Source organism: Trachypithecus francoisi, unplaced genomic scaffold (genome assembly GCF_009764315.1).
Source record: "Trachypithecus francoisi isolate TF-2019V2 unplaced genomic scaffold, Tfra_2.0 Lachesis_group18, whole genome shotgun sequence".
NCBI classification, from domain to species: Eukaryota; Metazoa; Chordata; class Mammalia; order Primates; family Cercopithecidae; genus Trachypithecus; species Trachypithecus francoisi.
The window spans coordinates 55,715,643-55,736,553 of NW_022681463.1; positions in this window are offsets into that span (position 1 = coordinate 55,715,643).

Below are 20,911 nucleotides of genomic sequence, written 5' to 3' on the forward strand. Positions count from 1 at the left end.
CTATATATCTCTTTTGGTACCAGTACCATGCTGTTTTTATTACTGTAGACTTGTAGTATAGTCTGAAATCAGGTAGTGTGATGCCTCTAGTTTTGTTCTTTTTGCTTAGGATTGTCTCAGCTATACAGGCTCTTTTTTGGTTCCATATGAAATTTAGATTTTTCTAATTCTGTGAAGAAAGTCAATGGTAGCTTGATGGGAATAGCATTGAATCTATAAATTACTTTGGGAAGAATGGCCATTTTCACGATATCGATTATCCCTATCTATGAGCATGGCGTATTTTTCCATTTTTTGTGTGTCCTCTCTTATTTCCTTGAACAGCAGTTTGTAGTTCTCCTTGAAGAAGTCCTTCACATCCCTCGTAAGTTGCATTCCTAGGTATTTTATTCTCTTTTTAGCAATTGTAAATGGGAGGTGCTCATGATTTGGCTCTCTGTTTGTCTATTATTTGTGTATAGGAACACTTGTGATTTTTGAGCTTGGTTTTGTATCCTGAGAGCTTGCTGAAGTTGCTTACCAGGTTAAGGAGTTTTGGGGCTGAGACAATGGGGTTTTCTGAATATATAATCATGTCATCTGCAAACAGAGATAGTTTGACTTCCTCTCTTCCTATTCGAATACACTTTATTTCTTTCTCTTGCCTGATTGCCCTGGCCAGAACTTCCAATATTTTGTTGAATAAGAGTGGTGAGAGAGGGCATTCTTGTCTTGTGCCAGTTTTTAAAGGAAATGCTTCCAGTTTTTGCCCATTTAGTATGATATTGGCTGTGGGTTTGTCATAAATAGCTAATCATTTTGAGACATGTTCCATCAATAACTAATTTATTGAATGGTTTTAACATGAAGGGGTGTTGAATTTTCTCAAAGGCCATTTCTACAACTATTGAGGTAATTATATGGTTTTTGTCATTGCTTCTGTTTATGTGATGGATTATGTTCATTGATTTGTGTATGTTGAACCAGCCTTGCATCCTAGGGATGAAGCCAACTTGATCATGGTGGATAAGCTTTTTAATGCTCAGACGGGTTCAGTTTCTCTGTATTTTACTGAGGATTTTCACATTGATGTTCATCAGGGACTTGGGCCTGAAATTTTTTGTTGTTGTTGTGTCTTTTGGTATCAGGATGATGCTGGCCTCATAAAATGAGTTAGGGAGGAGTCCCTCTTTTTTTATTGTTTGGAATAGTTTCAGAAGGAATAGTATCAGCTCCTCTTTGTGCCTCTGGTAGAATTCTAGCTGTGAATCCATTTGATCCTGGGCTTTTTTTGGTAGGCCTTTTATTACTACCTCAATTTCAGAACTTGTTATTGGTCTATTCAGGGATTCAATTTCTTCCTGGTTTAGTCTCAGGAGGGTGTATGTGTCCAGAATTTATCCATTTCTTCTAGATTTTCTAGTTTATTTGTGTAGAGGTGTTTGCAGTATTCTCTGATTTTAGTTTGTATTTCTATGTGACAAGTAGTGATTTCCCTTTTATTATTTTTTATTGTGTCCATGTAATTATTCTCTCCTTTCTTCTTTATTAGTCTGGCTAGCAGTCTATCATCTATTTTGCTAATCTTTTCAAAAAAACAGCTCCTGGATTCATTGATTTTTTTGAAGGGTTTTTGTGTGTGTGTGTCTCTATAGCCTTCAGTTTTACTCTGATCTTAGTTATGTCTTGTCTTCTGCTAGCTTCTGAATTTGTTTGCTCTTGCTTCTCTAGTTCTTTTAATTATGTTGTCAGGGTATCAACTTTAGATCTTTCCCGCTTTCTCTTGTGGGCATTTAGTGCTACAAATTTCCCTCTAAACACGGCTTTAGCTGTGTCCCACAGATTCTGGTACATTGTGTTTTTTGTCCTCATTGGTTTCAAAGAACTTACTTAGTTCTGCCTTAATTTCGTTATTTACCCAGTAGTCACTCAGGAGCAGGTTGTTCAGTTACCATGTAGTTGTGTGGTTTTGGGTGAGTTTATTAACCCTGAGTTCTAACTTGATGGCACTGTGGTCTGAGAGACAGTTTGTTATGATTTCCGTTCTTTTGCATTTCCTGAGGAGTGTTTTACTTCCAATTATGTGGTCAATTTTAGAATAAGTGCTATGTGATGTTGAAAAGAATGCATATTCTGTTGATTTGGAGTGGAGAGTTCTGTAGATGTCTATTAGGTCTGCTTGGTCCAGAGCTGAGTTCAATTCTTGGATATGCTTGTTAACCTTCTGTCTCATTGATCTGTCCAATATTGACAGTGGGGTGTTAAAGTCTCCCATTATTATTGTGTGGGAGTCTAAGTCTCTTTGTAGGTCTCTAAGGACTTTATGAATCTGGGTGCTCCTGTATTGGGTGCATATACATTTAGGATAGTTAGTTCTTCTTGTTGCATTGATCCCTTTACCAATATAATGCCCTTCTTTGTCTTTTTTTATCTTTTTTGGCTTAAAGTCTGTTTTATCAGAGATGAGGATTGCAACCCCTGCTTTTTGTTTTTGTTTGTTTTGTTGTTGTTATTGTTGTTGTTTTGCTTTCCATTTGCTTGGTAAATCTTCCTCCATTTCTTTATTTTGAGCCTATGTGTGTCTTTTCACATAAGATGGATCTCCTGAATACAACACACCTACGGGTCTTGACTCTTGGTCCAGTTTGGCTGTCTGTGCCTTTTAATTGAGGCATTTAGCCCATTTACATTTAAGGTTCATATCATTGTGTGTGAAATTGATCCTGTCATTATGATGATACCTGGTTATTTTTTCCCTTAGTTGATGCAGTTTCTTCATGGTGTTGATGGTCTTTACATTTTAGTTTGTTTTTGCAATGTCTAGTACTGGTTTTTCCTTTCTGTATTTAGTATAGGTACTCTGGTTTCTGGAATTTTCAGCTTTTTTGTGCTATTTTTTTCCTCATCTCCATGGATTTATCTACCTTTGGTCTTTGATGTTGGTGGAGTTTTTGTGTGGTTGTCATTTTTGTTGAGGTTGATGCTATTACTTTCTGATTATTGCTTTCCTTCTAACAGTCAGGTCCTTCTTCTGCAGGTCTGCTGGAGTTTGCTGGGGGTCCACTCCAGACCCTGTTTGCCTGGGTATTACTAGCAGAGGCTGCAGAACAGCCCAGATTGCTGCTTTCTCCTTCCTCTGGAAAATTCCTCCCAGAGGGGCGCCTACCAGATGCCAGCTGGAGCTCTCCTGTATGAGTTGTCTCTCCATCAGGAGGCATGGGGGTCAGGGACCCACTTGAGGAGGCAGTCTGTCCCTTAGCAGAGCTCGAGCACTGTGCTGGGAGTTCCACCACTCTCTTCAGAGTAGACAGGAAGGAACGTTTAAGTCTGCTGAAGCTGTGCCCACAGCCACCCCTTGCCCCAGGTGCTCATTCCCAGGGAGATGGGAGTTTTATCTATAAGCCCCTGACTGAGGCTGCTGCTTTTCTTTCAGAGACACCCTGCCCAGAGAGGATGAATCTAAATAGGCAGTCTGGCTACAGGGGCTTTGGCGAGCTGCGGTGGGCTCTGTCCAGTCCTAAATTCCAGGCACTTTTGTTTACACTGTGAGGGGAAAACCGCCGACTCAGGCCTCAGTAATGGCAGATGTCCTCTCTCCAACAGTCTCGAGTGTCCAGGTTGACTTCAGACTGCTGTGGTGGCAGCAAGAATTTCAAGCTAGTGGATTTTAGCTTGCTGAGCTCCATGAGGGTCAGATCTGCTGAGCAAGGCCATTTGCCTCCCTGGCTTCAGCCCCCTTTCCAAGGGAGTGAACGGTTCTGTCTTACTGGGGTTCCAGGTACCACTGGGGTATGAAAAAAAAACTGCAACTATCTCAGTGTCTGCCCAAATGGCCACGCAGTTTTGTGCTTGAAACCCAGGGCCCTTGTGATGTAGGCACCCAAGGGAATCTCCTGCTCTGCGATTTTCAAAGACCATGGGAAAAGCACAGTATCTAGGCCAGATAGCACTGTCCCTCAAGGCACAGTCCCTCATGATTTCCCTTGGGTAGGGGAGGGAGTTCCCCAACCTCTTGCACTTCCCTGGTGAGGCAACACCCCACCCACCCTGCTTCTGCTTGCCCTCTGTGGTCCGTACCCACTGTCCAACCAGTCTCAGTGAGATGAACTGGGTATCTGAGTTGGAAATGCAGAAATCACCTGCCTTCTGCATTAGTCTCACTGGGAGCTGTAGACCAGAGCTGTTCCTATTCAGCCATCTTGCCCGGGGGACCCTCTGATGAAATTCTTATCCAGACTCAGGCAAATGATCCTTTTGACATTAAACTGATCTAAAAAAAATTATTTCTTTTAAAACTCTTAATGTCACCCATAATGGAATAGTGTGAAGTGTTGAACCATGGTGCAGAAAGTGCTTGTTGTTAAGTTACAGTGTATTCTTTTATTATAAAAGGGCTTAAGTTTCACCATAACATCTATTGGCTGTGCTGTTCTGGGAAAATAACTACACATTTTGAGCTTCACTTTCTTTCCAACTGGAAATTATATATTTCAAATGGTGAAAAATGTACTAATATTACCTGTACCCCACAGAAAATACAGCTATTTTATTTGCAAGATGCCATCAAGTATAAGATTCATGATTATTTCAGAGATAATAAAAAATAAAATTGTAAAATCGATAAAATATGGCAATACAAATGAGATGAGGATACAAAATAAGGCAATACATGTTAAAATGGCTTATAAACTAAATCTATAGGATATTAATTTTATACCCATAATCTTATATTTTAATATATATCTCCATAGATTGTTCTCTAAGATGCTTCATATATGAACTTCATGTCTCCCCAAAGACATGACAAACCATTTCATGGAACATAATGCTTTGGTACTGACAATGCCTAGCATAACAGTGCAACAACTACATCCCATTCATTCACATTTCAGATTCTGTGGAAAAAGTTAAAAGAACTGTAATGCTTACCTAAGCCTTACTACTTGGATATCTTGTATTATTAAAAAACAAAAAATGTTGCTACCCAATTTGATGTTCAACGGAAGCATTATGAATGAGCAATAACCATGTTACATCTCCAATGTTTAATTCTATCCCATATTTGTTCTGGGGAAACTGTATTGTGCATTTAACTGTTGAGATGCACTTCTCTATTTGTTTTGTGTATTTCTCATTTCTAGTAAAATGAGACACTGACTGCTCTTTGCTCTACATTATATTTTTCAGAGTGTTCATACAGCAAAGATCATTAGAATATAGAAATATAGTCTCTCTCTCTTGAGGAGAAGACAGGTTTGCTTCAAGTCTTGGAAGATAAAAATAATGACTCCTTTTCTCCAGAACAAAGAGAAGGCATGCTTACTGTTCAGTGTAATAAAGATGATGTCTCTGTCAGGGTTAAGTTTATGTCAGCTTAACAGGGTTAAGGGATGCCTGGATAGCTGATAAAACATTGTTTTTGAGTGTGTCTGTGAAGGTGTTTCTGGAAGAGATTAGCATTTGAGTTGCTAAACTGAGTGTGGAAGATCTATCTTCTCAAATGTAGGTGGGCATTAGATAATTCATTGATAGGTTGAATACAACAAAAAGGCAGAGGAGGGGCTAATTTCTTCTTTAGTTGATACATCCATCTTCTCCTATCCATGAACATCAGAGTTTCTGGTTCTTGGGCCTTCATATGCCAGGACTTACACTAGTGGCCTTGAAGTTGTCCAGCCTTTGGCCTTGTACTGAAACACACCACAGATTTTTGTATTCTCCAGCTTGCAGACAGCTTATATTAGGACTTCCTGGCCTCCCTAATTATGTGAGTCTATTTCAAATAATCTCTGCTTATTTACCTATATATCCTACTGGCTCTGTTTCTCTGGAGAGCACTGATTAGTACAGTCTCTCTCCAGAAGACAGAGTAGCAAGCTTCAGGTCCCCTAAGGTCAGGGTTTCTTTGCTACATGCAACTATTATGTGTGCATTTGTCACCTGGCTCTCTCTGTGTTGCCCTATGGGAATTGGGGATTTGGAAAATGTGCAAAATGCTAAGACTGTGTCTCTTGCTGTTGCTGTAAGTAATAAACTATCCTTAACCTCTGACCCATTAGTCTTGTTTTTTCTATAACCATTCATGAAACTATGGCAGATTAATTTGCTAGACTGCAAATATAGTAAACATTTTTTATTCTTTGCAGTTGTTAAAATTTTAATTCTCCAATTTTTACAATGAATTTAATGTGATTTATGTCTCAAAAACAAATTTGCACCTAAATTAGGTAACTAGAATTGCAGTTAGAGAAGATAGGGTTAAAAAAAATGTTTTGAAGGTTTCCTCTCTTAGGCTTTTAAAAACAAGAGTAATTATTACAATTTAAAAAAACTCATTTGGAATGTACTGTTGTTTCCTTTGGTAAAGTATATGGCACACCTGGGAGACAAAACTGATCCCTTTTTCTTTGCAGCAAACAATACTGTTGAATTTGTCTGCTGTCACTTCTATCTTTAGAGAAAAACTCCTAATGTCCCTCTATAACAAATATTACATGTCTTTTTAAGATTTGATAGCTACAATTATCTTGTATTTTCCATAGGGCTTTGTTTTGTTTTGCTTTTTCCTAAAAACAGCTAAATATTTAGTGGATATAAATTAACAATACATTGTCACAGAATCTTTATTCTTATTATTAATTTACTTTTTATTGTAGCTATGAACAGAGTTCAGGCTGCCAATCATACATTTATTCATTTTCCTGTAGCTGAGCAGTCAGCTACCAGGATTCCTACAAGGTTCTTGTTGCCCTTATAAACTACCAATTTAAATGGAACCAAACGATGCAAAGTCTAAGTCACACATATCCTTGATCAAGCAAAAAAAAAAAAGATATGAAAACAAGCAACATGAATCAAAATAACTATTAATACTAAAATTCTCATTTCAGCCAAGGAACACTTTGTAAATTGATTTTATGGGATGCAAAATTACACATGGATCAAAGTAAATAACCACTAATGTCTCCTCCACATAGGTAAATAAATGAAGAATGCCATGCATTGTACCCCCACCTCATCTGGCGTGTTATATACGTAGTTTTAAACCATAAGAATAGACATCCTCAATTAACCTTCAACCTTTAATGAGCTACCTATTTACGTTTCACTGTGCCTCTCTGCTGCTAGAGAACTTTCCCGGAATATCTCTTCCTGTTTTTAATTTCCATGCCTCTAGAGTCTCCATTATATTCAGTCTCTCTAAGGTCCATTCACTTCTTGACACAGCTCCAAAAGCAGACTGGTTTACGGAGCTTCATACCCCAGATTCAAAGATGTTCAAAGTATCTATTTGGATTTATTGTTACCAAACTAATTTTTGTAGGTGCTTGGGATCCAAAGCTGTCGCTAAAATATCTTCTATCTGTGGCATGAAATAGGCTTTTGCTAGTAAATTCTAAAACTTTCTGTGCAAAAGGAAAATACCCAACAGATGCTATAGGATAAAATTCATAATTAAAATGGGGACTCCGATGAATGGCAAAAGATTTGACAAAATACCTTTTCATCTTGGAGTTTAATTTAGCAATTTGATTCAAAGTACATGTCAAAATTATGTGGTTTCATAAAAATATATAATTGTTATTTACATTGTCTTTTCCTCAACATTAATAGAAAACTGACCATCGAGGGTACTTATCATAGGTTATTAATCTTCCTGGAAAGTCTTGTATAACAAGATTAAAAAATAGATCTATTGACTAAATACCTACTGTGTGCCAGGTGCTTCACATATTTTATCTCCAACTCTCACAACATTTTGCAGATGAAGACACAGAAAACTAGACAGAATAAACATCTCTCACAATTTTAATGGAATTTTAATCTAACACCCAAAGTGGCGGCTTTGAAATGTAACACTGTACTTCACTTTTATATTCTCACTACAAGCCAATAAACTATAATTTATTAACTGAACTTTACAGACAAAAAAGTTAAAATAGGCACAGTGGAGGGAGCAAGATGGCCGAATAGGAACAGCTCCAGTCTCCAACTCCCAGCGCGAGCGACACAGAAGACCGGTGATTTCTGCATTTTCAACTGAGGTACTGGGGTCATCTCTCTAGCAAGTGCCGGACAATCGGTGCTGGTCAGCTGCTGCAGCCTGACCAGCGAGAGATGAAGCAGGGCGAGGCATCGCCTCACCTGGAAGCGCAAGGGGGAAGGAAATCCGTTTTCCTAGACAGGGGAACTGAGACACACAACACCTGGAAAATCGGGTAACTCCCACCCCAATACTACGCTTTAAGGAAACAGGCACACCAGGAGAATATATCCCACACCTGGCCGGGAGGGTCCCACGCCCACGGAGCCTCCCTCACTGCTAACACAGCAGTCTGCGGCGATTGATCCGCAAGGCAGCAGCGAGGCTGGGGGAGGGGCGCCCGCCATTGCTGAGGCTTAAGTAGGTAAACAAAGCCGCTGGGAAGCTTGAACTGGGTGGAGCTCACAGCAGCTCAAGGAAGCCTGCCTGTCTCTGTAGACTCTACCTCTGCGGACAGCGCACAGCCGCAGTCCAATAGGGGAAGCAGCAGGGGCCGGTGCAGATGCAAACGACTCTGTCTGACAGCTTTGGGGAGAGCCGTGGATCTCCTAACACGGAGGTTGAGATCTGAGAATGGACAGACTGCCTGCTCAGGTGGGTCCCTGACCCCTGAGTAGCCTAGCTGGGAGACATCCCCCACTAGGGGCAGTCTGAAACCCCACACCTCACAGGGTGGAGTCACCCCTGAGAGGAAACTTCCAAAGGAAGAATCAGACAGGTACACTCGCTGTTCAGCAATATTCTATCTTCGGCAACCTCTGCTGCTGATACCCAGGCAAACAGGGTCTGGAGTGGACCTCAAGCAATCTCCAACAGACCAACAGACAGTCCTTCTGACTGTCAGATGGAAAACTATTAAACAGGAAGGAACGATATACCAAAACCCCATCAGTACGTCACCATCATCAAAGACCAGAGACAGATAAAACCACAAAGATGGGGAAGAGCAGGGCAGAAAAGCTGGAAATTCAAAAAATAAGAGCGCATCTCCCCTGCAAAGGAGCGCAGCCCATCGCCAGCAACGGATCAAGCTGGTCAGAGAATGACTTTGACGAGATGAGAGAAGAAGGCTTCAGTCCATCAACCTCTCAGAGCTAAAGGAGGAATTACGTACCCAGCGCAAAGAAACTAAAAATCTTGAAAAAAGAGTGGAAGAATTGACAGCTAGACTAATTAATGCAGAGAAGATCATAAACGAAATGACAGAGATGAAAACCATGACACGAGAAATACGTGACAAATGCACAAGCTTCAGTAACCGACTCGATCAACTGGAAGAAAGAGTATCAGCGATTGAGGATCAAATGAATGAAATGAAGCAAGAGAGAAACCAAAAGAAAAAAGAAGAAAAAGAAATGAACAAAGCCTGCAAGAAGTATGGGATTATGTAAAAAGACCAAATCTACGTCTGATTGGGGTGCCTGAAAGTGAGGGGGAAAATGGAACCAAGTTGGAAAACACTCTTCAGGATATCATCCAGGAGAATTCCCCAACCTAGTAGGGCAGGCCAACATTCAAATTCAGGAAATACAGAGAACACCACAAAGATACTCCTCCAGAAGAGCAACTCCAAGACACATAATTGCCAGATTCACCAAAGTTGAAATGAAGGAAAAAATTTTAAGGGCAGTCAGAGAGAAAGGTCGGGTTACCCACAAAGGGAAGCCCATCAGACTAACAGCACATCTCTCGGCGGAAACTCTCCAAGCCAGAAGAGAGTGGGGGCCAATATTCAACGTTCTTAAAGAAAAGAATTTTCAACCCAGAATTTCATATCCAGCCAAACTAAGTTTCATCAGTGAAGGAGAAATAAAATCCTTCACCGATAAGCAAATGCTTAGAGATTTTGTCACCACCAGGCCTGCCTTACAAGAGACCCTGAAGGAAGCCCTAAACATGGAAAGGAACAACGGTACCAGCCATTGCAAAAACATGCCAAAATGTAAAGACCATCGAGGCTAGGAAGAAACTGCATCAACTAACGAGCAAAATAACCAGTTAATATCATAATGACAGGATCAAGTTCACACATAACAATATTAACCTTAAATGTAAAGGACTAAATGCTCCAATTAAAAGACACAGACTGGCAACTGGATAAAGAGTCAAGACCCATCAATCTGCTGTATTCAGGAGACCCATCTCACATGCAGAGACATACATAGGCTCAAAATAAAGGGATGGAGGAAGATCTACCAAGCAAATGGAGAACAAACAAAAGCAGGGGTTGCAATCCTAGTCTCTGATAAAACAGACTTTAAACCATCAAAGATCAAAAGAGACAAAGAAGGCCATTACATAATGGTAAAGGGATCAATTCAACAGGAAGAGCTAACGCTCCTAAATATATATGCACCCAATACAGGAGCACCCAGATTCATAAAGCAAGTCCTTAGAGACCTACAAAGAGACTTAGACTCCCATACATAATAATGGGAGACTTCAACACTCCACTGTCAACATTAGACAGATCAATGAGACAGAAAGTTAACAAGGATATCCAGGAATTGAACTCATCTCTGCACCAAGCGGACCTAATAGACATCTATAGAACTCTCCCCCCCAAATCAACAGAATATACATTCTTCTCAGCACACCACACCTTATTCCAAAATTGACCACATAATTGGAAGTAAAGCACTCCTCAGCAAATGTACAAGAACAGAAATTATAACAAACTGTCTCTCAGACCACAGTCCAATCAAACTAGAACTCAGGACTAAGAAACTCAATCAAAACCGCTCAACTACATAGAAAATGAACAACCTGCTCCTGAATGACTACTGGGTACATAACAAAATGAAAGCAGAAATAAAGATGTTCTTTGAAACCAATGAGAACAAAGATACAACATACCAGAATCTCTGGGACACATTTAAAGCAGTGTGTAGAGGGAAATTTATAGCACTAAATGCCCACAAGAGAAAGCAGGAAAGATCTAAAATGGACACTCTAACATCACAATTAAAAGAACTAGAGAGGCAAGAGCAAACACATTCAAAAGCTAGGAGAAGGCAAGAAATAACGAAGATCAGAGCAGAACTGAAGGAGATAGAGACACAGAGGGTTAAAAAACCCTCCAAAAAATCAATGAATCCAGGAGTTGGTTTTTTGAAAAGATCAACAAAATTGACAGACCACTAGCAAGACTAACAAAGAAGAAAAGAGAGAGGAATCAAATAGATGCAATAAAAAATGATAAAGGGAATATCACCACTGACCCCACAGAAATACAGACAACCATCAGAGAATACTATAAATGCCTCTACACAAATCAACTAGAAAATCTAGAAGAAATGGATAATTTCCTGGACGCTTACACTCTCCCAAGACTAAACCAGGAAGAAGTTGAATCCCTGAATAGACCAATAGCAGGCTCTGAAATTGAGGCAACAATTAATAGCCTACCCACCAAAAAAAGTCCAGGACCAGATGGATTCACAGCTGAATTCTACCAGAGGTACAAGGAGGAGCTGGTACCATTCCTTCTGAAACTATTCCAATCAATAGAAAAAGAGGGAATCCTCCCTAACTCATTTTATGAGGCCAACATCATCCTGATACCAAAGCCTGGCAGAGACACAACAAAAAAGAGAATTTTAGACCAATATCCCTGATGAACATCGATGCAAAAATTCTCAATAAAATACTGGCAACTGGATTCAGCAGCACATCAAAAAGCTTATCCACCATGATCAAGTGGGCTTCATCCCTGGGATGCAAGGCTGGTTCAACATTCGCAAATCAATAAACATAATCCAGCATAAAAACAGAACCAAAGACAAGAACCACATGATTATCTCAATAGATGCAGAAAAGGCTTTTGACAAAATTCAACAGCCCTTTATGCTAAAAAACTCAATAAATTCGGTATTGATGGAATGCACCTCAAAATAATAAGAGCTATTTATGACAAACCCACAGCTAATATCATACTGAATGGGCAAAAACTGGAAAAAAAATTCCTTTGAAAACTGGCACAAGACAGGGATGCCCTCTCTCACCACTCCTATTCAACCTAGTGTTGGAAGTTCTGGCTAGGGCAATCAGGCAAGAGAAAGAAATCAGGGTATCCAGTTAGGAAAAGAAGAAGTCAAATTGTCCCTGTTTGCAGATGACATGATTGTATATTTAGAAAACCCCATCATCTCAGCCCAAAATCTCCTTAAGCTGATAAGCAACTTCAGCAAAGTCTCAGGATACAAAATTAATGTGCAAAAATCCCAAGCATTCTTATACACCAGTAACAGACAAGCAGAGAGCCAATCAGGAATCAACTTCCATTCACAATTGCTTCAAAGAGAATAAAATATCTAGGAATCCAGCTTACAAGGGATGTAAAGGACCTCTTCAAGGAGAACCACAAACCACTGCTCAGTGAAATCAAAGAGGACACAAACAAATGGAAGAACATACCATGCTCATGGATAGGAAGAATCAATATCGTGAAAATGGCCATACTGCCCAAGGTGATTTATAGATTCAATGCCATCCCCATCAAGCTACCAATGAGTTTCTTCACAGAATTGGAAAAAACGGCTTTAAAGTTCATATGGAACCAAAAAAGAGCCCGCATTGCCAAGACAATCCTAAGTCAAAAGGACAAAGCTGGAGGCGTCACGCTACCTGACTTCAAACTATACTACAAGGCTACAGTAACCAAAACAGCATGGTACTGGTACCACAACAGAGATATAGACCAATGGAACAGAAGAGAGTCCTCAGAAATAATACCACACATCTACAGCCATCTGATCTTTGACAAACCTGAGAGAAACAAGAAATGGGGAAAGGATTCCCTATTTAATAAATGCTGCTGGGAAAATTGGCTAGCCATAAGTAGAAAGCTGAAACTGCATCCTTTCCTTACCCTTATACGAAGATTAATTCAAGATGGATTAGAGACTTAAATGTTAGACCTAATACCATAAAAACCCTAGAAGAAAATCTAGGTAGTACCATTCAGGACATAGGCATGGGCAAGGAACTTCATGTCTAAAACACCAAAAGCAACGGCAGCAAAAGCAAAAATTGACAAATGGGATCTCATTAAACTAAAGAGCTTTTGCACAGCTAAAAACTACCATCAGAGTGAACAGGCAACCTACCGAATGGGAGAAAATTTTTGCAACCTACTCATCTGACAAAGGGCTAATATCCAGAATCTACAAAGAACTCAAACAATATACAAGAAAAAAACAAACAACCCCATCAAAAAGTGGGGAAAGGATATGAACAGACATTTCTCAAAAGAAGACATCCATACAGCCAACAGACACATGAAAAAATGCTCATCATCACTGGCCATCAGAGAAATGCAAATCAAAACCACAATGACATACCATCTCACACCATTTAGAATGGCAATCATTAAGAAGTCAGGAAACAACAGGTGTTGGAGAGGATGTGGAGAAATAGGAACACTTTTACACTGTTGGTGGGATTGTAAACTAGTTCAACCATTATGGAAAACAGTATGGCAATTCCTCAAGGATCTAGAAGTAGATGTACCATGTGACCCAGCCATCCCACTACTGGGTATATACCCAAAGGATTATACATTACTCTACTACAAAGACACATGCACACGTATGTTTATTGCGGCACTATTCACAATAGCAAAGACTTGGAATCAACCCAAATGTCCATGTGTGACAGACTGGATTAAGAAAATGTGGCACATATATACCATGGAATACTATGCAGCCATAAAAAAGGATGAGTTTGTGTCCTTTGTAGGGACATGGATGCATCTGGAAACCATCATTCTTAGCAAACTATCACAAGAAGAGAAACCAAACACCGCATGTTCTCACTCATAGGTGGAACTGAACAATGAGATCACTTGGACTCGAGAAGGGGAACATCACACACTGGGGCCTATCATGGGAGAGGGGAGGAGGAGGGATTGCATTGGGGAGTTATACATGATATAAACATTATGCACATGTACCCTAGAACTTAAAGTATAATAAAAAAATAAAATAAAATAAAATAAATTAAAATAAATAGGCACAGTGATGTGCAAATGGTCACACAGTATGTTCAAAGTAAACATTGCATTTAAACAAGCCTTAAAAAATTAGGTTTGCTGAATTTTGGTCTTTCCACAAAAACTGTTTTCAAGTAAAATTGAATTCTGGGGATTTGTATTGTTTTTACTTTTAAATTCTACCTTTCTAGTTATAATTCTTTTTTGCTCTTCCAAGTTATATGTATGTGAGTTATTTTTTTCTCTCATAGTTGGGGTAAACGTTATTTTCTAGACATGAAGAGAAAAATAATGAATAATTTTAAAACAAATATAAGAACAAACGTTCAACTTTCAAAAGTAATAAATCCAATTTGTTTTAAAATTTCTAGTAAATGACCTCCAGGTGAATGCTTATGGAAGAAAAGCTAATACATTTTAGGAGACCTGCACCTAAATCAAATGACCACTTAATGTCTTCATATGCTATACGTATAATCAGGAATTTGTTATGAGAAAATGTTAAAAAAAATACATAAAACTCACAAATTAATCATGCTGGTTTTCTCAAGATGTGATCCAGAGCTTTTCTTCTTTTGCCCTGGGTTAGGTGCAAGTTTTGTATGCACATTTTATAGATATATGCTGTGCTACCAATGTGCCAATTTGTGCTGTCGTCCTTGTTTCCCTATACCTTAAATTATTAATGGCTTATACTAATTCATATAATTTAAATCATTAATAATTAGCATGCCACAATTCAGTCCATATATAGACTTCCAAAGTAGGATAAATTAATTTATATGAGTTCTATTCTTTTTCAGATTGTCTCCTGGCAGATGGATAAATATTACCTTATCTCATAACAAACCATTCTGAAAACTAGTAAAGATAAAATTTCATTTAATTATTAATTGTATAGACAGCCTGAATTTAATAATGATTCTGAGCTGCTCACATTTCTGAAAGCACTTTATTCTTCAAGCCATGGCATTGCCACAAACAATGTCGAAGACAATAAATGAGAAGGTAAAGTTACATGCCACTGAAATCATAATTAGGCTCTGACCCGGTCTTGATAGCAATTAAGTTCTACTCTTCTATTTTCTTCTTCTAAATAATGCAGATGTGCCTTTCTCTTCCTTTCATAAAAATTCTTTAATATTTACTATTAAATGATGTCCTATACCACATGGCTCTAATCCAGGGGTATCACTAATGAGAACTCAATAGTTCTTAACAGTTTTCTATTTGCCAGTTCCAATGTCAACAACCTGCCCTGCCAGGTTAAACTGAATACAAATAACATGACCCTTGCCTTCTCTTTCCAAATAATGAACTGAAGCTGCTCGTTTTACCCTGAGGGGTTGAGGAGCAGGAAAATGTTAATTTGTTTCTTCACTGACAGCCCCTAAGGTTACATTACAGCAAAAGCTGTCAAATGCACAGGATCCTTGTGATCTTGATAAATAACAGGAATTAGCCAGAATTTGAGGTTCAAAGGGGGAAAATAACTGAAGCTATTTTTAGAGGAAAATTTGGTGTAGAGTTAAGCGATGAACTGTGATACAATTCCTAGCCAATAAAATCAATCATTTTTTAATATCAGTGTAGCACCTTACAAAAATTCTGCCGGTCTGAAGTTAGTTCACAGTTCTGGCTGTGCTCCTAAATAGTTCTGTGGCCTGAATCTTAAACATGAGTCGGTAGAGGTCCTGGGTTCCTCTTTGGTGACTGACGAGTTTCTTCCACTTCTAAAATATGCATAATTCTAATTAAAGCCACTAGTCTCTCCATGAAAAAGAATGACACATTTAATAATTTCACAAAGTGCAGCAGGATAGAGGAGATAGAAGAAAGAGAATAATATTAAATGTACCTAAATCTGATGCTTATTAACTGCCGAAGTCAAATGCAAAGGTTTAAGCAAACTTGTTCTTCAGTGGCTTGAGAAAGTATAAAATCCAGCTTATTCAGAATATTTTGAGACAAACAGGTGCAGTAATATATTTTGAAGTAAAGTCAACATAATTTATTAATTGTTCATGGCATATGGAGTGCAATATTGAGGCAGAATTTTAAGGAGATACAAACTAGTTAGTAGAGAAGTTTTGTGTTCTCAAAGCATATGGGAGAGGAAAATAAACAAATAAATAAAAGGACATGAAGTAACACATTATCAAATGTAATTGTGTATGGACAGTGCCTTTTTGTATATCATCATAGCAGCCATCATTTAACCCTAGTACCTCTTTTTATTAATCGGGGCCAACAAGAGTAATAGATTTTATTCATATCAATGAAGTAGAACATGTACGTGAATCCACTTGTTTGTACTTTTCCCTGTGTACCCACATGGGCTTTGCAAGTGAAAGTAAAGAAATCTCAAACAATATGTCAAGGGTCTAGACAGTTGAAGAAATAACTAACGAACATTTCAGCTGATCTAAGAGAGGCACCTTGCCTTGTGATGAAGAGAGTGGCTAAATAATTGGCTTTTCAGAGAAGAAACACTGACATCATTTTGCCAACAACATAACAATGTTGATCAGTTGCTACCATGCTTTGCGTAACCTTAAAAAAAAAAGAGAGAGAGATTTTTAAATGTATCTGCTTTTAAAACAAGGAAAATTACTGAGGGGAAGGAAAAAGATAACAGTTAAAATGTTCCTATTCAATGTTTAAAAAGAATTTCTGTGTTCAGCTTTCCCAAAGCCTACTTAGTTATAAGATGACAAAGAGTATAAATTATCACAGCCAAAATCAACGTGATATAAACTGTTATGGGATACTATGAATTTGTAATTTTACTGGCACACAAAGACATCAATAGGATTTGATTGAACAGTGTATATAGGGGCACCAGCAATCATAAATAAACCAATAGGTTTTATGTTTCTACAAGTAAATCATTTAAAGCCCCACCTTGTGGTGCGTTCAGTACTCACATACTTCTGTCTTGACAAAAGCTGACTCTTGGGGGCTTTTTCCCTCCCTCTCTTAGCTCTTCCCTCCCTCTCTTAGCTCTTCCCTCTCTTAGTTCTGAATAGGCTTCTGCCATCATCCAGGTCTCTTCTTTCCGACCAGTTACTGACCCAAGACTCTATGCTACTATTGTTATGCCCAGACCGTTTATGCCCCGAAGAAGACCACCAGAGTCCAGAGTCAAAGCCAAGTGGCAAGGATCTTTACTGCAAGTTCGAACTTGGTCCCTCTGCTCCACAGCATACAAGAGGGCCCCGAACGATGCATGTGCTCGCTTTTTATAGCCCGATGTAAACAGGATATGTAAGGTTACAGAGAAACAAGGGAATTCTTTTGGTTACAGCATTACAATTGGTTAACATTTTAAGTTATACATTTAGCAGTTTTTTTAATTGGTTCCCACGCTTTCAGTAAAACCATTCCACAAACGGTTGTGACCTTATCGGGGACTCTCCAGGTGGTGTTTTTCTAAAGTTGAGACAAATGGAGGAATGTTTGCGCTGGGCCCAGGAAGTTGAGACAAATGGAGGAATGTTTGCACTGGGCCCAGGAAGTTGAGACAAATGGAGGAATGTTTGTACTGGGTCCAGGAAGTTGAGACAAATGGAGGAATGTTTGTACTGGGCCCAGGACTGAGATATATGTTTGATTTCTTACATTTCCCCCTCTCTCAGGTACCTCTGGAGCCAATCTTGAGTCTTATAAGTCTGATTCTGTTTCCGCATTTACAGGTTGGTATTGGGCTCTGAGGACCATGAGCTGTATGGTGTCAAACCTTTTCCTGACAAACTGCAAAATTCGGTTAATAACACAGGGTCCTACGGTAAACAGAAATAGTAGGCTTAGCAGGGGTCCAAGGAAGGGAGCTAACAGAGAAAACATAGAGGAATTCCACCATTGGTTTGCAGCTGAGGCAAATTGCTGTTTTTTCATTTCTATGCTTAACTTGCGTAACTGTTGGACCCGGTTCTCTACAAGCCCTGATTCATTTATGTAAAAACAACAGTCTTCCTTCAGGAACATACATGTACCACCTTTTTCAGCAGTGAGTAGGTCTAGGGCCCTCCAGTTCTGCAAGGTTACCTGAGCTAGGGATGTGAGCTGTCGCTGAAGGGAGGCAAGGGACTCAGCCAACTCCTCCATAGCAACGGCAAATTGTTGGTACAACTTGTTGCTTTCTATGAGGGTGTGATCTAGGGCTCCCCCTGCCAGTCCGGCCGCAATGAGGGACGTGGTGAGGGAGATTCCTGCAATGAGGGGGAGAAATATGGCTCGTGCGGGTCTCGGTCTAGGGGCTGGGTGAATAGCAGTGCTAGTCCAGTTACCGGTGTACCCCAGGAACTCGCCGGCAGTTAGTAGAGTTAACCGGGGAACTAGTGTGACAGGGAGACACAGTAGGTTGGTAACAGAGGGACCAGATAGGGTCTTAGATAATGTTCCATTACAACAAAAGAATATGCCCGGTGGGGCCCTCAGGTTGGTATTAGGGGGCATTACAGTGATGTTGCAGAGGCTAGAGTTAGTGCCTGAAAAACAGTAGGGAAACTTCTCCTGACTGGGGTTCTGGTACAGTGGCACATTAAGAATAGGGGCATTCGAGAGATTCCGAAGGTTGTTAGTTTGGGTAAAGGATTCCCATGGCAGAGGGACAGCGGTTAGTGGTGGACGCCCTAGGGTGGCACACAGAAAGCAGCCAACAAGCTGTGAAGTCCTGTAAGGTTAGCAAGTTCTAATCCTTCTTGTAATAATTCTAACCAGGAGAAAGGACGTAAATCTTGTGTTAGTCTGTCTTCCTGTCGTTGGATATCCCCATGGACCAGGGGCCGTACCTGAACTAGGCCATGCCACAGATAGAGGTGACTGCTAGGCCACGTGGAGGAAGAGGAATAGTATACAGCCCCATGTTGAGACGTGGTCCAGTGGGAGTTCCAAGGATCCTTAACTATCCAAGTATAGATGCCGCCTCTACCCTGCTGGTTGAAGTTCCACCCGGATTGTTCGTTCCACCCTCTGACTGAGTGCATTTTACAGTAACTGTAGGGGCAGCCTGCGTTTTGGTGCCACCATTAGTGTTTACAATTGTACTTACTCTGATCAAACTCAAGAAATATCATTGGTACCACTGGTTTGGCTATCTGAAAACCAGTAAAATTTAGCAAAATTGGGTCACTGCATCCTGTGGAGGGGCAATCAGCACTGGCCAATAGCTTCCCGGGCTTACGAGGTTGCCCAGGGTGGGTTCGGTTTTCATAAAGCCAGAATCTCCAGACAAAGGGGTTAGGAACTGGTTTTGTGTTTGCCCCAGCGGCCACTAGGGCAACTAACGTTAGGGTTAGACTACCTAGATGCATGTTTGCAGTGAGCTATGCTGCCGGTGCAGGGTGAGTTTTAAGGGGTTGTTCTTAGCTCTGTCCACAGTCCACGTGGCCAGTGCTTCAGTCGCTGCCGTGAGTGGTCCAAGAAGGTTGGAGGTCGGGTCCACTGGTTTGACGTGGGTGTAGTGGATCCACCATGCGATGCCTTCTACCTTTAGGGCGGTGGGTGTGGTTAGGAGTATCTGGAGTGGTCCCTTCCACCTGGGTTCTAAGGTCTCTTGTCGGTGTCCCTTAACCAGGACCCAGTCTCCCGGCTGGTACGGATGGGGTGTCGGTGGGGGCCGGTCTCATATAGTTCCTTCAGCTTGGGCCAGATTTCCTGATGAATTTTCTGCAAAACTTGTAGGGAAAATAAGAGTTCAGAGACATTTTCTGTTTCAGATTTGAGCAGATCATCTTTTAGGCTGGGAACCAGGGGTGGGGGTCTGCCATACATGATTTCATAAGGGGTAAGGGGTATTACGGTCCCGGAACAGAGCGTAGGGGAGAAGGACCACCCAATTAGCGCCAGTCTCCATAGTCAATTTAGTTAAGGTCTCTTTTAAGGTCCGATTCATCCTTTCTACCTGTCCTGAACTTTGGGGCCTGTATGAGCAATGTAGTTTCCAATTTGCCCCAAGGATGGAAGCCAAATCCTGACTTACCTTAGCAACGAAGGCTGGCCCATTATCTGACCCTATTTTGATGGGGAAACCATACCTGGGGAGGATATCTTCCAGAATTTTCTTTGCTACAACCTGAGCAGTTTCCTTTTTGGTTGGGAATGCTTCAATCCACCCTGAAAAAGTATCTACAAAGACAAGTAAGTACCGATACCCGTATTTTCCTGGCTTTATCTCAGTAAAAGCTACTTCCCAGTAAATACCGGGCCTGGTTCCCCTGAGCCTTGTTCCTGTGGCAGCCTGGGATTGGGGATAAGCGTTGTTAAGCTGACAGACTTTGCAACTGTCACGATGCTGCTGGCCGTCTCAGCTATATGTCTGATCTTGAGCTTGGAGCGTCTGATCAGGTCTATCATCCGCCAGGCACCCAAGTGGGTGGTTCGGTGGATGTGTTCCAACATTTGTTGTCCTAATTTTTCTGGTAGGATAGTTTGGTCATTAGTATCAGTCCACCACCCATTCTGGATCCGTTTCAGGGAAAGTTTGTCAATCCACTGGAGATCTTGTTCTGAATAATCAGGGAGATATGGCAAGTCCCGGGGGCCGGATCAGAGAGCTGGAGTGCAAGGAGTTGGTTGGGAGTCTTTGCCACACTCCTTGCAGTTTGGTCTGCCAGAAAGTTGCCTTGAGCAATTGGAGTGGTTGGTTTCTGATGCCCTGGGCAATGTACAATAGCCAATTTTTCTGGTCTCCATAGGGCTGTTAACAGGGCTAGGATCTCTTGCTTGTTTTTTATCTCTTTTCCTTCAGCCGTTAGTACCCCTCGCTCCCTGTAAATGGCCCCATGTATATGCGTCGTAGCAAAAGCATATCGGCTGTCTGTGTATACTGTCAGTTTCTTCCCTGCCCCTAAGGTAAGAGCTTGGGTGAGCACTATCAGTTCGGCCTTCTGGGC